This window comes from Leopardus geoffroyi, chromosome D3 (genome assembly GCF_018350155.1).
Source record: "Leopardus geoffroyi isolate Oge1 chromosome D3, O.geoffroyi_Oge1_pat1.0, whole genome shotgun sequence".
Classification (NCBI taxonomy): domain Eukaryota; kingdom Metazoa; phylum Chordata; class Mammalia; order Carnivora; family Felidae; genus Leopardus; species Leopardus geoffroyi.
Window position 1 is genome coordinate 86,149,884 of NC_059339.1, and position 23,427 is coordinate 86,173,310.

Sequence of the window (23,427 nt, forward strand, 5' to 3'; positions counted from 1 at the left end):
CCATACAGTCGGGAATCTCTGCTAAACGTAAGAATGATAAATAAAAGAAAGCTGCTCTTGAAAGAAACAGCTGTTTTCAGAGATTACAGTGTAACCTAGAGCTAATAGCTCAATAGAAATTATGAAAGCCAGAGAAAAAAATGGTATAATACCTATAAAGTGCTAAAGGGAAATAACTATCTACTTAAATTCCCACACTTAGTAGGGCACCTGGGTGGCTCAGTGGGTTAAGCATCTGACTTTGGCTCAGGTTACGATCTCACGGTTCATGGGTTTGAGCCCCACATCGGCCTCTTTGCTGATGGCTCAGAGCCTGGAGCATGCTTCAAATTCTGTGTCTCCCTCTTTATCTGCCCCTCCCCGCTCATTCTCTCTCTCTCTCTCTTTCTCTCTCTCTCTCTCAAAAATAAACAAACGTTAAAAAAATCCATACTTAGTGAATATATTCTTTAGGATTAAATATTAAGTTAAAATATTGTGTACAGACCAAAATCTGATAATTCCTCCCAGCAGACCTTCATCAAAGAGAATACAAAAGTGCTAAAAGATAACTTTTATGAAAAGAGAAACTGTTCCCAGATATATTAGAAATGCAGTATTGAATAAAGATAAATGAAAATAGTAAAGATCTGAAATTTAAGAAGCTAATTCTAAAAGTTATGTGGAAATTAAAATGGAAAAACTCATATGAATTAACCAAATCATTGTTGAAGAACAGGCTGAGAAGACATGACTTTCCAGGTATTTAGGCATATTACAAAGCGAAACTATTTAAGACAGTGTAACATCAGCACAAGACTAGATCTCTAGCCATTGGAAGAAACATGTATTTTCTTTACATCAGAGGAGGTAATGGAGAGCATTGAGGAATAGTCAGTCTTTTTTTTTTTTTAATGTTTATTTATTTTTGAGAGAAAGAGACAGAGAGACAGTGCAGGAGAGGGGCAGAGAGAGAGGGAGACACAGCATCCAAAGCAGGCTCCAGACTCTCAACTGTCAGCACAGATCAGCACAGAGCCCAGCCGACACAGGGCTCGAACTCACGAACCGCCAGATCATGACCTGGGCTGAAGCTGGACGTTTAACCGACTGAGCCACCCAGGTGCCCCATAGCTAAATTTTTATTTTATTTTATTTTATTTTATTTTATTTTATTTTATTTTATTTTATTTTAGAGGGAGGGACAGAGCATGAGGGGCAAAGGGTTGGAGGGAGGGGGGGAGAGACAGAGAGAATCTGAAGCAGACTCCTGCTCAGCACGGAAAATAATGGCTAAAATTTAAATCACTGACAATACCAAGTGTTGGTGAGGATGTGAAGCAACTGAAACTCTCATCCATTATAGTAGGAGTGGAAATTTGTACAATCGCTAGTTTGTCATTACCTGGTAAATCGGAATATGCACACACTCCATAACCAGGCAATTCTAGTTCCAGATATATGCTCTACAGAAGAGCTGCATGTGTCTATCAAGAGACAGGGACTCAAGTATTTATATATTTGGTAAGAGCCCAAATGGAAATAACCTGAATGGGATTCAGCAGTAGAATGGAAAAATAATTTAGCATAATCACATAGTAGAACACTTCAGTAACAATGAATGGCCTATATTATAAACAACTACATGGATGAATAAATATCATTTTGAGGGAACAAAAGCAGCCAAACACAAAAGAATAAAGTTGGAGAATAAGCAAGACTAAACTACAATGTTTATGGGTGCATAATTAGCGGAAAAACTAAAAAAACACACCAAAAAACAAACAAACCCAGGAAACCATTGCCATAAACCTCTAGTTAAATCAGAGTCTAGAATGGGAGGTAGTAGGAATTGGGGAACGCAAAATGTTAAGATGCTGTGTTCTGAGTTTTGATTAAGTGACAGTTTTACTTGTGTTTGCTTTCTGACACGTCATTGAGGTCTACATTTGTATTTTATCTCATGTTTTGTATACATGTTTCTTTTCCTTTTACTTTTTTAAAGTTTATTTATTTTTGAGACAGAGAGAGACAGAGCATGAGTATGGGAGGGGCAGAGAGAGAGGGAGACACAGAATCAGAAGCAGGCCCCAGGCACTGAGTTGTCAGCACAGAGCCCCATGTGGGACTCGAACACGTCAATTGCGAGATCATGACCTAAGCTGAAGTCAGATATTCAACTGACTGAACCACCCAGGCGTCCCTGTATACATATTTCTTTTACAACTAGAGTTGTGGAAATAACAATTTGAAAAATATGAAAATTATATTTAAGAAATTTGTTTCCAGACATCAAAATATTCTGAATCCTCTTTCAGAATATTGAAAGGTAGAACCCATGATAGCTATATAGTGCAGATCTGTTCAAATATTTTGTAATTATGATACTAGGCCAGTTTTTAACTCATTATCCTTACCTCTCGCTTTCTTACTGGAAAGGACACTTTCCTAGGTAATAAGATTATGACAAGTGTTTAAGTCAGGAACAATTTGATGTTTACATTTCCCCTTTGATCCTACATGTTACTTCTAAATTTAAATGTGTCTGAAAAATAGCAAATGTTAATACAAAATGCAGATTTAAAATCAGTTAAATCTGGATTACCATTGGCACAGAATATCAAAGTTGAAGGACAGGCAGATATACGTTCATATACTTGAAAGTCTCCCACTGATCTTTCACCACAATTTACAAGGACGTAATGCTCATCAGTTCATTTATTTCTTCACATAGTCACAAGATTTCACAGTGGTCGGGTTACGTTTTTTGAAGGAAATAAATGAGCATGGTGATTTTATTTTTATGGTCCCTTAAAACACTATTTCTCCAAATCAAAACCAAAGCTGCAAAAGATTTCCTGTGAAGCAGTTCATCAAGAATAACAATTTTGATCACATGAACACACTTTAAAATCTAAAGAGGGGGGATAAGTGAATTCCTCTCTAGAGGACAAACAGCCAGAAAGAAAGGATTTTTCTTTTGTTCTCAGAAATGCCCTGTATTCAACCTACCCCAAAAGTATACTTGTAGACTCAACCTTGGCTTTCTTACAGTTTTTGTTCTCAATATCATTTGTGTCCACTAGCCCAAAGAGTGCACACAAATTCCCAAACTTGTCTTTATCATACCATACATACATAAGAAGAGCCTATCCTCACATACCCAAGATATCACACAAGAGTGTCCCCTCCTGTGTCATTGTCAGAAGATCACTTCGATAAGTGTTGTAGAATATATACGGAAAGTCCTTGTCAGGAAATTCCTGTCTCCAGCAAGCATATGTATTTCTGGAACGTAGTAGGCACACAAAAAATATCTGCTTAATTATTTGAAGATGTTTGTAGCCTACGTCAAATACTTAAATACTTACTTGAAGAATGAGAGGTTGTTTTTTTTTGTTTTTTTTTTTTTTTGTTTTTTTTTTTTGGCTTCTCTTCTCTTCAAGTAGCAGGGCCTTGATGAAGTACTCACCAAACATGCCAAGGTAGCTAGCTAGCTGTAGATCTGGCCAACATTAAAGTAGAAATAGACATAAGGTTTCCCATAAAAATGTGTTTATGACAATATAAATGATAAAAATGGGAAAAATAATGCTTTGGTTGCCTAAGACCAAAAAGCTAGGGTAAGTTACGTTCCCCAGTCGCACTGCGCTGTTTATTGCATGAAGTGCACGTGCAGGTGTATTCTCGAACTGCAATAAGCATTTTCATCTCTGTCTTGACACTAGTCATCCATCAAAAAATGCTAATTATATTAGTTCTTTCCCTAAGCTGGCTCCCTTGGAAGGAGTTTTTAAAATGCAGTGGAAGCATTATTATGAATTTACTTAAAGTATGAATTTCATACATTTATTGATGAGAACAAAAAAAATAGAAAAAATAACCACCAAAGACTTATTTTTCTTGTGTGTAAAAAGACAACCTAAAAATGTTTTAAGAATAATGTAAACCACGCTGTGTTTTTGAATGGAATGAAGTTAAAGGATCATTGAAAGTTTATTCTCTATAGTAAGAACTATGTGTATCCTGGATAAAAACTGTTTGATCTGTCTTTAAACACAAAGGCTTAATTTATGCGAGAATTTGTAGACTGCAAGGGTGAGTTCAAGGGTGTGTATGAATTTGGAATACAATGGTAACTCCGGGGGCGGGGGGGAGGGGGGATTGAAAGCTTCCTCAAAAAAGATATGGTGTTATTTCAAACCTCTTTTAAATGGACATCTTAATTTAATTCCATCTCATAAAATGAGATCATGTTTGGGTCTCTGTGTCACTTTGGGTCACTATTGAAGAGTATTGACATTTTTAGTAAGTTCTTTAGAGAAGAAAATGATGCTTTTCACCATTTACACCTACACCTTTGAATTTTGGGTCCATATTTATAAAAGAAGGTATTATCTAAGTAAGCTATTATTCTTACCTTCACATGAGCGCCTTCGAACAGCCTAGCAACTCCTCATTGATGTAGAGGACAGCAGCATTGAGTGTGAGTTTCATGTCTCAGCCTAGACATATTTTCCTTTTGATCTAAAGGTAGAACATTAATGACCATATGATGTCTTCTCCCCAAAATATCCATCTCCTAGTACTTCTCTCAGAGACTTCGCATGGACTGGACCAGCCTGATCTTTTGAATGTATCTAACATCCAATTAAAAAAGTATAGCTCTTGGGGCGCCTGGGTGGCTCAGTTGGTTAAGCGTCCGACTCAGGCTCATGTCATGATTTTGCGGTTTGTGGGTTCAGGTCCCGCGTCCAGCTCTTCACTGACAGCTCTGAGCCTGGAACCTGCTTCGGATTCTGTGTCTCCCCCTCTCTCTGCCCCTCCCATACTCATGCTCTGTCTTTTTCTGTCTCAGTAACAAATAAACATTAAAAAAAAATTTTTTTTAAGAAAAAGTATAGTTGGGGCGCCTAGGTGGCGCAGTCAGTTAAGCGTCCGACTTCAGCCAGGTCACGATCTCGCGGTCCGTGAGTTCGAGCCCCGCGTCAGGCTCTGGGCTGATGGCTCAGAGCCTGGAGCCTGTTTCCGATTCTGTGTCTCCCTCTCTCTCTGCCCCTCCCCCGTTCACGCTCTGTCTCTCTCTGTCCCCAAAATAAATAAACGTTGAAAAAAAAAATTAAAAAAAAAAAAAAGAAAAAGTATAGCTCTTTAATTTCCCTGCCTCGTGATTATTGCATAAGCTCATTCTCCTGAGGTATTCATGGCTCAGGATAGAAAATATTTGGGTAGCATCTGTTGTTATATTCTGTTTGATTTAGCTACGAGCTAACCCTCCTGACCCAAACACAAGATTATATGGCACTAGCTTTCATCTAGATACACTCCATGACCTGACTTGAGAAGTTTTCTCAGGCAGAGCCTGCTGTGTTTAAATGACGTGCTATCTTTCTCTTAAGATTATAGTCCACAAAACATTTTTCTTCTGCTATCTAGTTCCCTCTCTTTAGGTTCTTATTATGTAATATATTTTTTAATTTCTACTTTTAACTAATATGCAACACGCAAGATCTTCTGTTGACACACATGGCCAGCATACCTTTGAAAACTTATATGTTAAAAAATTTCCCCTTGCTTAATATCCAATGCTCAAGTATTGGTGGGGGGGGGGGGGGCCTTTAAAGGTGCATGGCAAGGGTGTGAATATAGGATGGGAAGTAGTTGGTGACCACTTTTGCATTCCAGAAGTCATGATAACGTGGATAGAGACTGAGCTTTGGAGTAGGTACATGATGCATGCCAACATTACATTTATTATTATTAGTATTATTGTCACCATCCTTAGTATTGCTCATCATAGCAACCTTCTTAGATGAACTGCCATTATTTTCCTTATTTTATAAATGAAAAAACTGAGAGTCTGAGAGATTAAATAACTTGTTAGGAATTAAGTGTGGACTCCCCAATACAGAAATTACCCACTCAAAGAGTTTGGGGGGAATTCAGTGTAGGAACTCTTTAAAGAGGTGTAGGTATGACTATGGAACAAACATGGGGTGGTGGGGAGCCCAAGACTAGCAACAGGGAGAAGCTTTTTACCTACTTCGCACCTGAGGGAACAAGGAAACCAGACCCCAGAGAGAGCTCGGACCCTTGGAGGATGGAAGCATGCCCAAACCACAGTGCTAAGACAGGAAGGGCAGGGTGGGGAAAAGTACCTCAGGCTCACTCGAACTCTCTTCTGTGAGTGCCCTCCTTTGGCGAAACCAGAAGACAAGCAAGCCTGGGCCTGTAGAAGTCAGCTTCCCAGGGCACAATGCCAGACATACACATCAGCAAAGGGCAGAGAATAGATATCGGTACAAATAGAGAGAAATCAATACATTCAAGGTCACACAAGTCATTGTTAGCACATCCTGAAAAAAAATCCCTGCCTGAATCCAGAACTCTTCTTTTAGCTAGATTTGGGTGGTGAATTATTAGATTATTTGCTTTGGCGTGTGTTTGCATTAACAGCAAAATACTTCATTCATATCTCTAAAGTTAAATTCAAATTTATGTTCATTTAAAATATTAATAACAAATATTCAGTAAAAACATCTACAATGACAACACAGTATCCTGACTATATATATCATCGCTCTATTTACTAGTAAAAGTGGTTCAAATGAACCCTGCATAAACACAGAAACTCTAAAGAAATAAGAAATTTTCACTGGAAAAAAAAAAAAAGGAAGCTGTTTTCTTACTCCTTGCACCAAGGTAAATTAATTACCATGTTTTAAATAGCACCCCAGAGAAAAAGACGTAAAGTCACCGAAATCAGAAATCGGTAGCTAAGCCTGTCCATTTATTCCAATCCTGATCAACCAGAAATATTTTTTTGCATTTTCTACTAAATATGCAGAAAGCTGACAATAGGTATAGTAATGGGTTATTTTGCCTGCCATTCTAACTACATCATCTACACGCTCCACTGCACTAAATATAATGAAACTTGTATAGGGGGAAGATAGCACAGCCCCTGAGAACAAAAATGAATTTCAAAAAAGGCAACATTACTAGACCTATATAATCAAAACCTTCCACTGCAGGAGAAGCAGGGTGAAAAATGACCTTTGCATGAGCTGGTGAAATAGCAGAGCGGTTTCTGCTCCCTTCTCAAATATTGCCTGTGTTGGTGGAAGCAGAAGGTAAATTTCCCCCGTGGAAAGCTGCCACTTTATCAGGGGAGGCAGTTTTTCACAGGCAAATCCTCTTCTGGAGACAATTGCCGGATTGACAGAGCACGCAGTAGGGTGTGATTGGCCCGTCACCGGCCTTGTGGGTCACAGTTTGAGAACAGGAAACACCGTCTCCAAACAGAAAAATGCAGCAGCATCCCAAGGATGCTCAGAAGCACAACAAGAGGACATTGGCTAAGGAGGATGTTTTAGCGTCAGGCTCCAACTATCATAGCTCTCTTGTAAAACCATCGCTCCTAATCACGCTAAGACTTTTCATTTCAATGTGCTTGACAGTTCCAGCTTCACATTTGTTCTTCATAGCAATCCTATAAAGTGTATAAGGCAAATCGTTTTATAGATGAGCAGCTGAGACTCGGAGATCCGATGACTTTTCCAAAGCATCCAAGCTGAGCCCAAGCCCTCCGGCTCCTCATCGGTGTATTTCCCAATGTGCCATGTACCTCCCAAGGCATCCTCTCATCTCTCCGCGCTCTCCTTCCCACCGTCATGTGCAGCCGAGTCCCACTCCATCCCTTAACCATGGTCTCAAAACCTTTACCACTTCCTTTGACATAAATTGGAAAGGCACAGGAGAATTGCTTTTCAGTTCTCTTGTTTTCTACCTTGCTTATTTCTTCTCCCCTTCAATTTGCAGGAAAACCTAATGAAAGTTGCAAGAGAAATAACCGTTGGGAACTGGAAGGAGTAATCAATCCCTAGATGGAAAAAAAAAATAGTATGAATTATATAAACATAACTTTACAGTTCAAGCATTCAGAATGGTAGATAACAGAGCAATGCAAAACGTTATATAATTGAGATTCTATAAACATCCTTATATGCAATAAGAAAAAATGAAATCATACACATCTAACTTGGCAACAAATGATCTTTTTGTTCATGGAGAAGATGGCATTTAAAACGAGCACTTCACGGAGCTTTAACAACTAGCTAAGCTGGAAGGAATATTTTTCACTAAGATTGCTTTGATCCACGATAGGTATTTACAGTATGCAGCCAAGGGCTTTGACCATTAAGAAAAATAAAATAAAATGCATACTGCTTGAATTCCCATTAGGTCTCAAGGGTAAAAGAGTAAATTTCCCTCAACTACTTTCCTTATGGCATTTTTATGCCATTCTTTACAACAGTTGGTGCCAGACTGAGACTGGTAGAAAAGATTCCCGTAAAGTCCTGTCTCCCTGGGGCTCCCACGGCCTCTCATCCTGAGCTGGGAAGGCGGCCCGGAGAAGATGCTGGGCGGCCAGCTCATCTGTCTTCCCCCTCTCTCTGCCTGGCCACTCTTGGAGAGAAGCTGAGGAGCCTGGAGAGGGGCCAGTTCTTAAATTAGCTGCATCAGGTGCCTTGACCAGCTCTTGCCACAGTTGTCAGGAATGTTCCGTCGGCGTGTCTACAAGTTAGGGTTTCCTTATCTCCTTTTCTCTTCCTGACGCACCAGGAAGCCAGTCTGGCTGGCAAGATCAACGTGGTCATGGCCTCCACCTCTACAGACTTGAAAGTACCCCCTCCAGAAAAGCAAAACTCTATTTCTATAAATACCTCTCGGTTACATAAGTAATTAATTCCATCCTACCACCAGCCGCTCCTGTCTCTTGAAGGTGCTTAATTAACGATTGGAGATATTTCTGGAAATATGAAAGGAATGGGTTTGGGTCCAGGCGTGGAGATGTGGTGTAGAGAGAGTGTGAACTACTTAACAAAAAGCACCAGAATCTCACTCGTGTAGCTTTTCCAGACCACCACCTGCGCAGCCTGTCCTGGGCTGGGCCAAGCCACCGCACACAGTGAACGATAGGTAAACGTGGAATGAATGAATGAGCTAAAGAGAATCTGATCCTGTGAGAAGGGTCTGTGTGGGTGTAGTCCTCTCCTACATTGGAAGGAGCAGAAACCACCCTGGGCTTGCTCTAAAAGCACTAGTTTCAAACTTAGATGTGCAGAAGTCACAACCTAAAGTGTTTATTTAAAATACAGAATCAGGGGCGCCCGGGTGGCTTATTCGGTTAAGCGCCCAACTCTTGATTTTAGCTCAGGTCACGATCTCACGGTTCGTGAGATCGAGCCCCACGTCAGGCACCACACTGACAGGGCAGAGCCTGCTCAGGATTCTATCTGCCTCTCTCTCTCTCTCTCTCTCTCAAAATAATAAATTAACATTTAAGAAATAAAGTATAGAATCAGCCCCTGTTGTCTGAAGCTTTATGGAATCCATCACATGAAATAAAGTATACCTAACATTAGATAAAATGGAACAGCAAGATAAAAACTCAGGAAAAGGCTACACACCCTTGCCAAGATCTGCTCACCTTCTCCTGAGTCTGTACTTCACAACTGACTGGCTAACACTGAGGCACACCCCCGTGTCTCCTAGCTTATCCCCTGTGTCACCGAATGGGAGAATGTGAGAGCCTCACCCACCCGAGGCTTAAGTTACCAGGGAAATGCAGTCAGTCCACTCAGCCAGGACTATGGGCAGAATGAGCAAGGAGAGGTCTGTCTAGAATATTCTCTGAGGATGAGACTCTGAGAATAATTTTTACATTTTAAAGTCGGCTTTGTTTCCTTTGCTTGCTCTGGTCGTCACTCTTTCCTTTCTGGTTCCTGGGACCTTTTCTGTCCTTAGGATACAGACAGCCAGCTCATCCACTGAAAGATGCTCCCGTTTGAATAAGCATTTCCTCCACCTAATCCTTGTTGATTTTTGTCACCATCTGACTCACTGCTTCTCTCCCCACTCCTCTCTCGCACCCCATAGACTTTCTCCACTTTCTCCCCTTTCTTACCTAGCATTCATGTCGCCTGAAAGATTGCTTTTGGCTCACTCACTCATACTCTCCTAACTCCAGTTGCAAACAGTAACACTAGAAAGGATTCCAGTGCTCACATGTGCCTTCCCTCGTGACCCCCTCTTCAGCTGGCATCTTCTGACATTTGGGTCACTGGAGCCTGTTCTAGCACAAATCATCCTACATGCTCAACCTCTAAGAATACATTTTTTTGGTTTGGGCTCTTATGATTTTCTGTCAAGAACAAGAACCTCTTCAGTATTAACACCTATCAAAATAAAATACATTCATTTTACTCCATCCCTCAAATGGTTGTAAAAGCCAGGAACAATATGGCGGAGGGATCGGAAAAAGGTGTGGGCAGAAACCTGGAAAGTTGTTTCCCCTCGAATGTATGGAGAGACTGTAGAGCTGACCGGAAGACTATGTAAATGTGAGGTCAAAGGAAATGAAAAGCTTTGCCAGTGAATTTCTCTGACAAGGGAGTGAGGCTGTCACTATTTGCAATGGCAGCTATTTCACAACTATAGCTGGCTCTGGAATGTAACATAACTTAGTTGAGCAAAGACAATGCATATTTTTTATATTCTATCTAAGATTGTTCATAAGCCCCTTCTCAATGAGAAGGATGTCATTTTAAGTTGTCATTTTTGGGTATGTCATCTTGGCAACATACTGGTTTCCTCTCCTTTCTTCTGTTTTATGTAGTATATGCTGTTGGAACACACAACAGACTTATGTGGCCTTAGGTCGTAAAGAAACCTCAGATCAAGCGCCATCTGGTCTGGTCTGCCCCACGTTGGCACCTGCTGAAGTGTATCCGTTTGTCCTTTGGGGGGGATGTGCCGGCACTTTTCACTGGATCCACTGATCAAAGAATTTCCTTAATCTTAGGATTTTTATATCCCCTTCTTCAGCCCCAATCGGATCCTCTGCACAAGACTTTCTAGATGTTCTGCATCCAAACTGAGGCATGTGGGGAGTCAGACGTGTAGGGCTGTTGGCTCAAACTAGGCACCAATTTCTTAATTCCTGCCTTCTCCAAATTTCCACTCAGATGAGCAACATCAGGATATGGGAGCATCACCCAGTGCTTTCTCTACCTCTTTTTATTCTCTCTTCCCCACCATCACCCAGGTCCAGAAGGAACGGGGTCACCTCTTAAGTCATGTCTCAGTTTCTCTCTAGCCAGGATTTACAGTAAAACTCTGACTTACTCATCTAGACCTGACATTTGAAAATTTACAAAAGCATGCCAGAGAGAGTCAAATCTTACTTTAAGTTCAGAAGCAGACTACTGACTTCACATTTCTTTTGCTGTAATAATAGTACTCAACGCAGATAAAAACTCTTGGCTGATTAGGGAGAAAGTGCCCTTGTTACGCAAGTCTAGCTAAGTCTAGGGCTGTGTTTGAGGAACAGAAAGTGGCACCTTGGGTCTGGTGGGCAGTGGTTCTCTTCTCTTTTCACTCTGTACTGACTCAGAAAGCAAAAGTCTGTGCAGATCTCAGCAGTAAGAATTGGAAACGCTACGTCCGTTGTGAAGCAAAAACAAAAACAGAAATACATTCCTCTCGAAAAGTCTAGTTTTCTCTATTCTTTGCTCACTCCACCACCCACATGATTTTTGACACATCAGGGACAACTGCGTGCATCCCACTCACCGCTTGCAAACACCCAGAGACAGGATGTCGGATTTCCACAGGCACAAGAAGCTCTAGCGCAGCTAGAAGACAGAGATATGCCTGCTGTATTAGTGGAGCTGGGAAGTCTTGTCGTCTGTAGTCAGTAGGCTGAAGACTCAGGAGAGCTGGTGGTGTAAATTCGAGTCTAAGCACAGAAGAAGACTAATGTCCCAGTTCAAAAATAGGCAAAAAGAGTGAATTCTCCCTTATCCCCTTTTCTTCTGCTCAGGCTTCCAATGGATTGGACGGAGCCCACCCACCATGGAGAGAACGATCTGTTTTCCTTAGTCCACTTATTCAAATGTCAATCTCATCCATAAACCCCCTCACATGCACACGCACACACACACACACACAGACCCAGAATACTGTTTAACTAAATGCCTTGGGACCCTGTAGCCTAGTCAGGTTGACACATAAAATTCTCCAATACACCTGCCATGACCAGTGGGCTCTTGGCTCTGTAGTGGTGATCAGGATGTGAGGCAGTTTGAGAATTTCCAGTAGGAGCCTTTTGACTACTGAAGCTCAATAAATGATAAGTTGTACTGATCTGAGTGGACATAAATGAACCTTGGTATGGCCTGCAGGTTCCTTCTGGAGTCCACATCCTTTACTTCTGTGAACACCTGGGCAGTGAGATGACTCCATTCACCTCCACTCTCTTAACCCTTACATGGAAGTTACTAATCAGGGAAAGTAAAAGTGCCCAAGTCAATAATAAAGAAACGCAACATAAGAAATCACATGTTAATGGTGTTAACCATCTCTTGAGACACAGCTATTACTAGATGGAGTTTAAAGCAAACTACCCCTTAAATGGAACTAAGTCAAAGCTTAGGAACGTTTGAAAGAAACTTTATTAATCAGATAGCCAAACCATCTAACTTTAAAAACAGGAATACTGAAGGGCGCCTGGGTGGCTCAGTCGGTTAAGCGTCCAACTTCAACTCAGGTCATGATCTCTCAGTCCATGAGTTCAACCCCGCGTCGGGCCCTGTGCTGATAGCTCAGAGCCTGGAGTCTGCTTAGGATTCTGTGTCTCCCTTTCTCTCTGCCCTTTCCCTGCTCATGCTCTGTCTCACTCTCAAAAATGAATAAATGTTAAAAAAAATTTTTTTAAGTAAAATAAAATAAAAACAGGAATAATGAGAACCAAAATTGGGTAAGAATAGGATAAATAGTATTTTTTTCATTTTTGGAAGTTCCATTCTTTTACCTCTTTTTTAGACTATTCAATATCAGTATCCCCCCACACATACACACACACTTTTTTTTTTCTTAGAGAGAGAAACCATGAGTGAGGGAGAGGGGCACAGGGAGAGGAAGAGAATCCTAAGCAGGCTCCACACTCAACATGGAACTGGACGAGGGGCTTGCTCCCACAGCCCTGGTATCATGGCCTGAGATGAAATCAAGAGTGGGACGGTCAACCGACTGAGCCACCCGGGCGCCCCTCAGTATCTCTTTTGTGGTTTGCTTTGTTCCGTGACTTGATGTATGTAGGAATCTGGAAACCATTTGAGGTAGATTGGAGGTAAAGGTGGATCATCAGGGGTAGAGATGGAAAACTTATTTCAACAGTGAAAGGAATTATATTCTCTTTGTCTCTAGATTTTTAGGATTTTTGAGTGAATGTGATTTTCTTTCATTTCATGTCTTGTATTAGGAGTCTAGTAGGGAAGAAGACATGAAAAAATAAAAGTGGTGAGATGTTAGAAGTGCTCTAATACAAGTTTATACCTGAGTTATCAGGGGAAACACAGAGATGATTGGTTAGTTCTTAAGTAGAATACGTCAGTATGAACCCTGATGAGCCCCAAATTCTTATGCCTGAGAAGGTCAAAGATACCAGGGGATAACATAAAATGATTGATACTTTTATTTATGATGGGGAAATACTGGTTCCATTTCTTAGCTTCTACTTTAAAGGTGATTCAGATTATCTGTTCACCATATTTTCAATTCATGTTTTTATTTATTTTTTATTTTAATTTTTTTTACCTGAGTATAGTTGACACACAATGTTACATTAGTTTCAGGCGTACAACTTAGTAATTCAACATCTCTCTACATTATGCTATACTCGTCACAAATTTAGCTACCATCTGTCACCATACAACACTATTACAATAGCATTGTCTATATTCCCAGTTCAGATATTTAAAGAAATTGACTTTAAAGTTTAAATGTGGTTTAAAAATTAACATTTAAGGGGTGCCTGGGTGGCTTAGTCAGCTAATCGTCTCACTCTCGCTTTTGGCTCAGGTCATGATCTCAAAGTTCATGAGTTCTAGCTCCACATCAGGCAGTGTGCTGACAGCATGGAGCCTGCTTGGGATTTTCTCTCTCTCTCTCTCTGTCTCTCTCTCTCTCTCAAAATAAACCAATAAACATTAATAATTAAAGTTAAGGTTATGGTTTAAGATTTATTAACCTGTAATGATGACATTTGACATTATTATAAAAATCTACATAGTTACATTTGAAATTCTTCAATTTTTGAAATTTAAGTAAATTCACATTTTCACCAAGATATTAAATTTTCATTTCTATTTCAATATGAGTGAAAAAGCTGTAACTTAAGCCTGTACCCACATCTTTTGTAATACCAATCAGTATTTTCCCTTGGTATATTAGCATGACTGTGTCATTTTACTGGGTGGCTTATTTTGATAATGACAATAAAAGACTAAAAATTGTACTCTACCAGTGATCTGTCAACTAAAAACCTCTAGAGAAAATTTTAACGCAATAAAGATAACCAATTCACTAGCTCTTAATCTCCAAAATGTGTTAGTATATTATAAATTTCATTTCATCACCTACTCATTTGCTGCATTTTTAAATGAAAAGGTAAATATATATATAATGAGAGTAAACGCAGTTCCTGAATTAATGTTTATTTACTCATTTTTTTTAAAACATGCTTTTTAAAAATATTGTCCAAAAATTAATAAAGTGCCTGACATGTGGTTGGTTGATGTCCAAAAAAATGTCAATGAATGCATAAAAATAACCTAAGAAGACAAGGCAAGACATACTCAATGTAAAATCAGGTATAGGCTTGAATTTCTTTTCTATTTTGGCTATCTGGTTTAAACACTTTCCTCTGTGGTCACTTGAGACACTGAATTATCTTTCATTTGATTAAAAATTTACCTTCATTACGTATGTTTGGGGCCAAAAGAAAAAGAATAAAAATGTAATTTGTAACCCCTGATTGCAGGCTGTTTGGCTCTGAGGGAATATAATGATCTCATTTTTAGGGACCTCTCAAAATGGTGGAAAGAAGCGTAGCTCTTCTAATTCAGTGAGTAAATATTAGTAACTTGCATGTTAAACTGTAAAAATTTCCCAACCATCACTTGGCAGTCCAATTCACTTTCAAAAGGAAGTATAATTTCTAAATGACAGAATTTAAGTTTTCACTTGACTTGCTTTGTTATTAGCTCTTTCCCAGACAAATAGGTTTGAATATACATTGGTAGCTGTTTCAGATGATACACCCATAGCCTCCCCAAAAGAGTTTTAAAATAGAGCAAGTGCACAACAGCAGAGAACATAAGAAGGTATCAGTTCTTGCTTTTCCTGTTGACAGTTTGGTCTACTCCCTTCAAAAGAATACATTAATGCCATGGGATTGTCCTTTAAAAAAAGAACTATTCTCTTTTATATTTTATTTTGCTTTATTTTTTACTATCAGGGACTACAAAATCAATACTTGTCAGGTAGCCATCACATTGATCACTTTCAAGTCATTTCAGTCAACAAAGCATATGGAATTCATCGGATGCTTTTTGTGATTGACACTTGGAGGTTAAGAATGTTAAACTTCCACTAAAGCCGTCAGGAGATATGTGTACAGGATGGATATAAAATTAGCTGTAAACCTTTAAAAAAAATTTTTCCCTAAATCTTATAAACATATTACAGTAGAATAATGGTAATGGTAGCAATTGTGATCATCTTCACGTGGTGGATTGCTCATTTCTAAATTTTGGAGGCAGAAGGGAAGGGAAGGGACGTGAGGAACATCTTATATGTATCTCCTTCCAAGGATTTGCTAAAGCCAAAATTTCAGGGACACTCGACTGACTTTTGTATTGCGTTGAGAAACCAAAGGAGAAAATCTGAAAGTAAAAAAAGTAAACAGAATGGAATAAAATTAAAACTTTGAAAATATGTGAAAAGATGGAGATATTTTAATGAAAGTGATTGAGAAGCAGCCGTCATGAGTGGAGGACTTAGAGAATTTTCTAACAAATTTGTGCCTTAGAGATCATTTAGATCAACTCTTTCATTTAAAAAAAAAACAACTTAGTTTTGGGGCACCTGGGTGCCTCAGTCACTTAAGCATCTGACTCTTGATTTTGACTCAGGTCATAATCTCCCGGTTCGTGAGTTCAAGCCCTGCATCGGGCTCTGTGCTGACAGGGAAGAGTCTGCTTGGGATTCTGCCTCTCTCTCTGCCTCTCTCCCTCTTGCTCTCCATATCTCTATCAAAATAGACAAAAATAAACTTAAAAAATTAAATAAATTTTTAAAAACGTAGTTTTATAAAGGATCAAAATGGCGTTTCACCAAGCTAATTTTCAGCAGATTCTGGACTAAAATCAAGAGCTTCCTGCAGTCTTGGGTATTTCGACTTGTTTAAGGGAAAGCGTTGTATCCCTAAGGTACCAGCAGTGAAATCAACCAACAGCCACCACATGCATTAAATGTTTGGAGCCGGCCAGTAATCCAGTCAAGAGGCAGAGAGGATGGCAAATGTTCTAGCATACCTTCCTCCTTACAAAGGACTTTACATGAAGTTGGGAGTGCAGAGCGGGTTTGACTGCGATTCAGCTGTTTTATTGATTATTTGACTGATTTACCTCAACACGCATTCTACTGGAGCACCGTTGAGAAATATTCTTGGGAACCTGATTTGACAGAAGAGGCACAGAGGCAAACGGGGAGAGAGCACCTTCAGAATGTTCTAGCCCAGGTTCTATTCTGAGCTCTCTCTTTCTCTCCAACTGCAGAAATTTTCATAATTAAGAATTATGCACACTTTTCTGCTTCTCATCTTGAATGAACAAAACCTAGCTTAATGATCATCAGCTTCCCTCCAAAATGACAGGTCTAGGTTCAGACCACAGCTCAGCCACTTAAATTTCAGTGACCTTGGGCTGAGTTTTCTCAGGTCGGTGTTTTCTGTAATGGGAAGCGGTGAGGGCCTTGGAGATGTCGAGGCTCAATGAGGCAACGCACATACTGTGTTTAACACCAAGCCCGGCCTGAGTCAGTGCTCCGTAAGTGGTAACCTCTACTGTTCCCACCGTGGCTGTGACGGTTGCTGTTATTTCAATTCATTACAAACCAGAACTCTGCAAACCTGCGTGTCTTGAAAATTAGATGTAGATGTCTGTGCTACACTGGGAAGAGATTGTGTGTGTACGTGTGTGTGTATTTGCTATATGACAGAGACTGAGCTAGGCACGTTATAAACATAACATCTTCACAAAAACCCTGTGAGAGTCCTCCGACCCTTGCTTTAAAATTTAATGTCAACTTAGTTTTCATTCATTGAATCCAATCAATAAACTAATGGCACTCCTTTTTTTTCATTTGACCGTTTCCGTCAAGAAGCACTTGTGAAAAAAATGTCCTCCTATACGTACAGCCTCACTTACCGCGCCCACTTCACCCCCAACAAATAGCACAGTTACTCTCTTGTGCGTTCATCCAGAGTTTCATGTATATGCAAGCGAAGGTGTACATAAATTCTTCCCACACATGCTTTCTTTTACAAAAATGTTAGTGCAGTGTGCATATTGCTCTCACTTTTTTTTTCCATTTAGTGTTATGTTTCAGGTATCGATTTTCGTATTTGGTGTTGGAAGTGAAAATAATACTACTATTTAAGGGGTAATAAAAACTCACAGACACTGTTTTTAAGATGAACACATGTTAATTCATTTCATGCTCAAACAACCCTCTGAAAAATGTACTGACATTATATACCTTCTTTATAGATGAGAGGTTATCAAGTGTTGTGAGTTTCAAATAATTTCCTACTATTTTTTTGCCTGCTGATATCTGATGATTTCTTTTTTATTTTTGGGAAAAATTTTTTGGGGGCATCTGGGTAGCTCAGTCAGTTAAGGGTCCAACTTCAGCTCAGGTCATGATCTTGCAGTTCGTGAGTTAGAGTCCCACGTTGGGCCCTGTGCTGACATCTCGGAGCCTGGAGCCTGCTTCGGATTCTGTGTCTCCCTCTCTCTCTCTGCTCCTCTCCTGCTCACGCTCTGGCTTGCTATCTCTCACAAAAATAAATAAACATAAAAAAAGAAAAAAAAGAAAACTTTTTTTTCAGGCAGATTCATCCTTTTTTTTTTTTCTTTTGTCACCTTTTGGCTTGGATCATAGCCTGAAACTCCTACCTCCTTTTGACTTTATATATGAATTCTTCCTTATTTTCTTCTACTAACTTTTTTCACTTGCTTTCTCTGCAACTTGCGTCAGTGGAGGTAGAAACATGGACCCAACATTTTTCCTCCTGATAAGTGTCCAAACACAGTTTCTCGGAGAGTCCAGCTTCCCTTACAAACTCGAGCTATCACGTTCATCACGTATTTACCTCCCGGATGAATTGGGTCTAATTCTGGACTTGCTTTTGTGTGTCCATTTGACTTGCCACAGATCCACATCTGACTCACCAGAGCTCCTCGAGAGAAACTTCAGCCTTTTCATAGCTGCGAAAAGAAAAGCCGAATGCTGGCATTGTTAGATGACAATAAAGATTAAACTGTTAATGGAATAAAAGTGTTAATTGGTTTTAACCGCTCTTCAGAAAAGCTGTGCTTTGAAGAACTTCATTACTTTCTATAATTAAACGTTAAATTTTAAATACTGAGTAGATACACCATGGGGTTTTCAGGAAAGGGCCCTTGCTCCTCTCCTCCATTGCTGAGAGTTTAACATTTTTGTGTGCACAGAGGGTAAATATCTGGTCATGAAATGTGTCTACAACACTGCACAGCTTACAGCGAGAGCAAAGTCATACGTCTGCCAAGACGGACGACATTGCCAGAGGTTTACAGATTCATCTGTAGTAATATTTTACCTAGAGACCCACAGATAAGTATTTTAAAGTATCTGGGTTCAGTTTTAAAAACTAACACGTTGGGGTGTCTGGGTGGCTCGGTTGGTTAAGCATCTGACTTCAGTTCGGGTCATGGTCTCACGGTTCATGAGTTCGAGCCCCACATCGTGCTTTGTGCCGACAGCTCAGAGCCTGGAACCTGCTGCAGATTCTGTCTCCCTCTCTCTCTGCCTTCCCCTGCTCATGCTCTGTCTCTCTCTCTCTCTCTCTCTCTCCCTCTCAAAAATAACTTGTGAATGTCTTGTGTTTGTCATTTGGAAAAGGACTGGAAATTTGAAGCCACCCCTTCATAAAGAGTTAACTTTGAGACTTAAAAGCAGGAAAAGGAGGGCAGTCATTGAATAGCTTACAAGGTGAGCCTGTTCTCACATGCAGTTGCCTCTAGGGCCCCCGCTTTTAGGGCTGTTTCTCCCCTTGAGGGGTATTGAGAGAACCTTTCGATAGTGGAGCACCTCATTTAGAGTCCCGTTTCCTGTGAACACAGACATTCTCATGAGCTTTGCTTGGTCCTTATTTATTGTAACACAGCAGAGACTAGACCAGGAGTAGCCTTATTTCGAATGAGTCTGGACGTGAGTGGTGAGGTGGGATGAATAAGGAAAGGATAAATGGAATTTCAGGAAGAGCCGTTGAGGGAAAATTCTAGGATTTTCTTAGACTCCTATTGCATCAAACCCTATTGACAACCCGATGCCTGTGGTGCCTTGAGTGGAGGGGTCCCCAATACCACCCTCGGGCTCAGTGTTTCTCCAGATAGACCCAGGACTCAGAAAAAGCGATGATGGGGCGCCTGGGTGGCGCAGTCGGTTAAGCGTCCGACTTCAGCCAGGTCACGATCTCGCGGTCCGTGAGTTCGAGCCCCGCGTCGGGCTCTGGGCTGATGGCTCAGAGCCTGGAGCCTGTTTCCGATTCTGTGTCTTCCTCTCTCTCTCTGCCCCTCCCCCGTTCATGCTCTGTCTCTCTCTGTCCCAAAAATAAAAAAATAAAACGTTGAAAAAAAAAAATTTAAAAAAAAAAAAAAAAAAAGAAAAAGCGATGCTACTCACAGTTGTGGTTACTGCAATGAAAGTGCAGATTAAAACCAATGAAGGAAGTCTAGGAGGGACCAGGCACAGGCTCCCAGGACGCCGTCCCAGGGCCATCACATGGCGGATGCTTGTTTGCCTCGTGACGATGTGGGAAAAGACATGGGCAGCGGTGTTAACCTGGGATGCTATCGCAAGCCTTGGCGTGCAAGGGTTTTACTGAGGATCCATCATACAGGCAGGCAGAGTCTACCGGTTCAATGTGAGCCGCTCAGACTCCAGCCTCCACCAGAGCAAAACAGGCATATTATTAGGATTAACTCACCTGGCCAGAGTGGTACAGCTTGGCCCAAGGCCTCAGGCACACAAAAATTCACTCTTATCAGGCTGAATATTCCCAAGGCTCAGAGGTTACAGTCCAGAAACTGGCCAAGGGACCACACTGACACAGGCCTTTCTTTGGAAGGTGCAGGGTTTAGAGATCCCAGGCCTGCTGAATTCATTTCTTCCTGACCACTGCTACACGCAGTGTTTGATTTAATTAAAAGGCAAATGGAAACAATCTTCTGACCAAGTCTTGTTGCCCCCATTTTATTTTTATTTTTTTTAAGTTTATTTATTTTGAGAGAGAAAGACAGAGAGAGCAAGTGGGGGAGGGGCAGAAAGAGAGAGGGAGGGAAAGAATCCCAAGCAGGTTCTGCACTATCAGCATAGAGCCCAACATGGGGCTTGAACTCATGAGCTGTGAGATCTTGACCTGAGCTGAAATCAAGAGTCAGACGCTTAACCAACTGAGCCACCCAGGCGCCCTAACGCCCATTTAATACGTAAGGACTAATTTGGTAAAATAACATGTTCAGGTCCCCCCACTACTTCCTGTTGGCCCATTACTTCCTGCTACCACCTACCAAAGCGTGTTTTCCTCAAACAATGCTTATCTTCCCCACTATTTGTAGAGCCTCAGAGACGATGGGCCATGTATATGTTTCCATCCATTTTATCCTCAGACTCAGGGCGGCACCTGACTTACAGTACCTACTTGATAAATGTGTGATAAATGAACATGACAGGCAATGACACACTGTTGACATTTGTGCCCTTGGTCTTTTGGATTCTATACTATTATAATGTCCCTTATGTCACGATGTCAAAATGTCAAAAAAAAAAAAAAAAAAAAAAACCACCACCCTGGAAATTAGTGTGTTACCCATACTTAGAATTTTAAAATTGTTCTTTCAAGCTGAAAGGGACCTTAGAGATGATATTTTTTAACATTCAGTTTTAGATAAGAATAAGTATTCATTTTGTGAAAATACCTTGTTAAGTGTAAAGAGAGGTAACAGTTGTGATTGTCTATAATTTCAATCAAACTCAGTTTGGAGTCAAGACAAACATATATTGCCCATATTTTCACTGTTTCTCCAAATAAATGCAATTAAGGAGTGTGTTACGATACTCAAATGCATGGAGCACCTCTGTATTAGCTCTTCCCAAGTTAAGGAAATGATTCTTTCAGGTTTTCTGTCCTTTTCATCATGGGGCTTCCTTTCTGAACTTCGGTCTCACATGTCATGGTCTGAAGCTGCACAAACATGGCTTCTAAATTGTTCTCGTTTGGGTCCCAGGTGACCTGTAGAAGGAGTTCTGCAGTCCAGTGTTCTCGAACTATAAGATGCACAGGAGTCACCCGGGACACTGTGAAATGCAGGTTCTGATCCAGTAGTCTGGACAGGTTCTCAAGGAGGCCAGTGATGCTCGTCCGTGGACCTACATGTTCACTAGCAAGGCAATAGCCAACAAAATGACTTCGTCTGTCGCCCCATCTTCTCCAGTACTGGCTTGCTCCCACAAAACTATTCAGACACATAAGAAAAACAAAAAACAACTCCGTATCTGTTTCTTACCAGCCCCAAGAGAACATGTTCTAAACAATAACCTGGGCAACCTAAACTATTTATTCCGATACTGCAGATGAAAGCCAGAAGTATGAGCTAATTTTACTGAAGTTTGACCAGCTTGGCTTTAGGTACCTAGGCTGAAGAAAGAACACCTTTCCCTAAAATGTCTTCATTCTTTAATGCTAGCATGTTTTAATTCTTTGTTGATCAAAAGCTGAAGGTTACAGGAGTCTGTATTTCAGAGGCTGAAGAAAACCTGCAAGCTTTCAAACCCTCTTACTGGGCAGTTAAGTCCCAGGAAGGGGGTAAGTGTTAGACCTTTGCATCTCGGTGACTGAGTAGGGAATGACAGTTTGTGTCTTCATTATCTCGTTTCCGAAGGCTACTAAGCAGTGCTTTTCAGATGACAATGAACAAAACTCCCCCTCCAACAGGCTGCGCTCACTACTTGTCCATCGTTGCCCTGCTCGGGCTGTTGGACTTGTATACTCCTCTGAATCAACAAAGAAAGCTCATTTGTTTCACTTTGTGAAAACGCTTCATTTTCCCCCCAGACTTTCCATTTCACGCTGTGTGAATTTTATTAAGATCTTTTTCACAGAAGCTAAGTGCTGGCTCTATGGGGCCCTAAGGGATGGCATTCGCAGCCTCTGTAATGTCTGGAGCCTCTTGAGACATTTCTTTTCTACTGAAAACTCCTTGGGGAATCATAGGGAAGAATCCAAAATCTTTGTGGTGCTGGAAGACAGAGTTTGGCCTCGAGAGCATCTCGTGCAAATCTTTTGATGTTACAATCTGAAAACCAACGACACAGCAGTTCAGTTAATATCCCATATCTCGGTAGTAACATCATATGGATATTGAGGTCTTTCTGGAGGCCTCCAATTATTTTTAAAAGCTGGCTTAAAATATTAATTAGAAATATTTTTCATTTTAAAATTGGTCTCTGTTAATAAAATTTACCTGTAATCCTATTGCCTTAATAAAGTGTCAGTGGCTTTATTCCAATAAAGTTATGTTTTAGAAAGGTAATTACAATTAAGTAATTGAAAATTTTAATTCTGATTTTTCCTCATGAATGTTCATAATAAGAATTTTTAATGTTGTTATATCCTCTCGGAAATGAAATAGTAATTGCTGTATAACAGTCCATCAGAGAAAAATACTAAAATTACTCCACTCATTTCTCTACAGTGGATATTAGATTAGTCTTCCAACTATCATAAGGATCTTATGAGACGGGCTCCATTATTTTTCCTATGTTAGAGCTGTGGAAAGGAGGTATAGGCAAGTTATTGAACTTGCCCAAGTTCACAGTGCTGGTAAGTGGCAAAGTCAAAATTTAAACCAAAAATTCTCTTATCCAAATAGGGTCTCCTTTATGCCATGTTGTTTCTTAAGATGCACAAGATTTACCTAAGGGTTACTCAGTGTAAATAACAGCTTCAGCCTATGTATGCAAGTCCATAAACTATAAAATGTGTAGTCTTCTTGGTTCCTACTACAGCGAGAATAAAATTGCAGACTTTTCTTAAGTTCTTTAAATGTCAAGAGCCATCACAGCTTGGAAACAGCGTTATGATAACACAAATGTGAAAATCCTCAAAGCAAACGACTATTTGCTTTCATTAGTAAGAACTGGTAACAGGTGAACTTCAGTAACTGAAGCCTTTGGTGTCTGTTTCTGTGCAGTGTTGTGAATACTTCATCCTTCAAA

General features: G+C 40.3%; 1 protein-coding gene across 1 annotated transcript in view; it reads left to right on the top strand.

Moving 5' to 3' along the window:
* The window catches only part of DOK6 (docking protein 6), a 363,336-nt gene that overhangs the window by 263,374 nt on the left and 76,535 nt on the right, over positions 1-23,427 (top strand). The window lies entirely within an intron of this gene.